Source organism: Gavialis gangeticus, unplaced genomic scaffold (assembly GCF_001723915.1).
Source record: "Gavialis gangeticus isolate Ggan-Ray unplaced genomic scaffold, GavGan_comp1, whole genome shotgun sequence".
NCBI classification, from domain to species: domain Eukaryota; kingdom Metazoa; phylum Chordata; order Crocodylia; family Gavialidae; genus Gavialis; species Gavialis gangeticus.
Genome location: NW_017729034.1, coordinates 63,367,906 through 63,371,320, shown reverse-complemented (window position 1 = coordinate 63,371,320; position 3,415 = coordinate 63,367,906). Strand labels below are relative to the sequence as shown.

General features: G+C 43.7%; 1 long non-coding RNA gene across 1 annotated transcript in view; it reads left to right on the top strand.

Annotated features, from left to right (window-relative positions):
- The window catches only part of LOC109304574, an 18,296-nt gene extending 16,286 nt beyond the window's left edge, over positions 1-2,010 (top strand). Inside the window, exon 3 of the long non-coding RNA XR_002099423.1 lies at positions 1,998-2,010. This is a non-coding gene — a long non-coding RNA (uncharacterized LOC109304574). The remainder of the gene's footprint in view (positions 1-1,997) is intronic.
- The last annotated feature ends 1,405 nt before the right edge of the window (positions 2,011-3,415 follow it).

The following is a 3,415-nucleotide window of genomic DNA, read 5'->3' as shown; positions in this document are numbered from 1 at the left end:
TGAACCCATGTTGGTTGCCCCTAAGCATAATCTCCCCTGCTGGTCCCTCGCAGATGTGCTCCTGGATAATTTTCTCAAAGAGCTTCCCCAGGACCAAGGTAAGACTAACAGGCCTATAGTTTCCTGGGTCCTCCTTCCTCTTTTTTTTGAAAATGGGGACCACATTGGCCCTTTTCCAGTCCTCCAGCACCTTGCCAGAGCACCACGAGTGCTCATAAAGCTGTGCCAGGGGTCCCGCAATAACCTCTGCCAATTCCCTCAGCACCATGGGGTAGAGATCATCTGGACCTGCTGATTTGAACATGTCCAGTCCCACCAGAATTTCCCTGACTAGGTCCTCACTGACCCTGGGCCTGGCTGCGCCTCTCCTGGGTCCGTCTGGGATCCCAGTGTAGGGGATGTCCTGGTCCCTGCTCAGAAAAATGGAGGCAAAGAGCTTGTTAAAGAGGTCAGCTTTGTCGTCTGGTGCGACCACCAGATTTCCAAGTGTGTCCTGCAGGGGCCCCACGCTACCCAGTGCCTTCTTTTTACTCCCTACTATAAATAATTATAAGTAACTATAAACTATGGCCCCTGCCCAGAAGATGTTATATTTTAAGATCTATTTTCAATTAAAATAAAAACCCAACATGATATTTTCAGTGTTAAAGCTAACTATGAGGAGGAAATAAAATCATTTTCAACGTGGAGAGATTTCAAAAAGACTCTTTTTTCCTCTTAGAAACCTGACAATTTTTCAATGTTTTTTTTGAATGCATATTTGTTTAAAATATAATCAATCATGATTTCATAGTCTCTGGGTAAGGAGCTTATCAACATTGTTATGATAGAAAACAAATAAGAAAAACAAATCTGCATCCATAATTAGTATTTTTGTGAAGCAGAAAAGAACCACTGTCACTATTGTTGATAGGAGGAAAAAACAATGCAACACAACACAACACAACAGCAGGCCTACTTGTAATATTTATGTTAACAAAGCAGAAAAGACTAAGCCTCCCCTGTGAACAGGGCTTCTGCATTGTTTAGAAATATTTGTAAGCAGCAAAAAAAAATCTTAAGTGGATTGACTTCTTGGACTTCAGCACATAAAATGTATGTATTCATTATGAGCTATTATTTGTATTGCAATAGCAGCTAAGCATTGGAGTTAGCTGGAAAAGCAGTAATTCCAGTTTGCAAATAAAATCAAATCAAATTAAAGTTTTGATATTTTGATTTGTTCCTCACTGGGACAAAACCAGAACCTTCCAAATACTGCCTTCTTATTTTTATTGCAAAGCCCACCAAACAAAAAAGCAAACAACACACGAGGGAAAAAAAGAGAGAACCACTCTAGAATATCCAGCAATCCAATGGAAAAAGGTATCCAGTCAAAAAAGTCCTACCTAGGCAGCCAAGTCAGAAATCATTTTGCTAATAACTGTGCACACATGTAACGACAGAAAATATTCCAGCCCCAGAAATCTCCCAGTCTTACCATACAGTGGGAAATATCTGGCACAGAGAACATAAAAGTAGAAGGATAGGTAGGAAGTGATGTAACAATAAAGCAATACTACTTAAGTATGCTAAGCAGCAGTCAGAGCTCACAGTATGCCCCACTATTAGCAAGTGCTTTGTAGGTATCACAGCAGAGTTGTTTAAAGGAAAATAAGTTTTCCTTCCCCTTGGAACTGCCTCTTCTCTCCCAAGACAACCTATTAGGGCTGTGCGAGGTTTTGGACTGTGCTTCGGATCTGGAGAAGCTTCAGATGCTTTGGCATTTGAAGCAGCATGTCCGAACCAAAGCGCTGGCTTCTTTAGGCTTTCCAAAGCGGTTCAGAGCTTCCAAAGCGCTTCAGAAAAGCTTTGGAGATCTGGCCATAGGGTATAATGGGGAATCAATGAAATATCTATAACTTTGTTGTTTTTTGTCTGATATGGATGAAAGTTGTTGGGATGGTAGCCTCTGCAGAGCACATGAAGCCTGCCAAGTTTCAAGAAGATTGGTGCAGGGGGGTTTGGGGGCCCTGCACCCCTAGGTGCTGACAGACAAAACTTGTAACATGGGTACTTGTGCAACTGACTGTCTGTCTTGGGGCAGTTTATTGTCTATATTGATTATTTCCTCTCCTTAGTCTGTGGTTTTGTAGGTGTTAATCCATGCTCGTTAACTCATTATATGGTAGCTAGGTACTGTGTATTGAGTTGGTCCCTGAGTGAATCATGATTAATTGGTAACTGGTAACACAGTAGCTTAACAGCCAGGCCAGCAATAGTCCCCCCCCACCCCCAACTGCACAAGTACCCATGTCACGAGTTTTGCCCGTCAGCAGCTAGAGGTGCAGGGCCCCAGAACCCCTGCACTGATCTCCTTGACAGTTGGCAGGCTTCGTGGCCCCAGCAGGGGCTACCATCCCTGCAGTGCCTTAACACACACAGTGTCACCCATGTCACAAGTTCTGCTTGTCCGCAGCTTGAGGTGCAGTTTCCCCCAAACCCCTGCATTTATCTGCTTGAAACTTGGCAGGCTTTGCTGCCTGAGGAGGGGCCACCACCTCTGCAGTTTTCATCCCCCTGTGGTGTAACACATACACATGACATGAGTTTTGCTTTCAAGAATTTGGGGTACAGTTCCCTCCAAACCCCTGCACTGATCTTCTTGAAACTTGGCAGGCTTCGTGCTCTCCACAGAGGATACCACTTCTGTGAGTTTCATCTAAATAAGACAAACAACAACAAAGTTATAAATATTTCATTGATTCCCCATTATACCCTATGGCCAGATCTCCAAGGTGGCTCCAAAGCTTAGGAGCCGCTTCAGCCAGATCAAAGCGGGAACCCAGTCCAGAGCTCCAGATCAGATCCCTGGCATCTGAAGTGGCCAGATCTGAAGCCGGATTGAATAGCTGCCTACTCGCACAGGCCTACAATCTATTACAAGATATTTTATCCACCAGTCCAAACACTGGCAGAAGAAGATTTTAGGGAGATATTTACATTTATTTATGTCAAGAAGAAAGTTTTTTTGCAATATCTTTTATTGGACTAATTGTAGAGTTGGAAGAGCTGTTGAACAAGCTTCTGAGCATGAAATGTCCTTCCCTCAGGTTATACAAATCAAGTATGCCCCTGATGGTTCAAAGGTTATGCTGTTGTTTGATAAAGGCTCCTACCCTGGGGGTCTTTAAGAGGAGGCTAGATGTACACTTTGCTGGGGTCGTTTGGCCCCAGTACTCTTTCCTGCCATGGCAGGGGGTCGGACTAGATGATCTACTCAGGTCCCTTCCGACCCTAGAAACTATGACTAAGATTGAATTCAGTCATAGGTGATTTTGGCTGTTGGAAGGAACCAAAGTCAATGGCTTTAAACAGCAGTCACCTGTGCTTAGCTGACAATATAGGGGTGAAATTTTCTCTGTCCAGGTTAGGA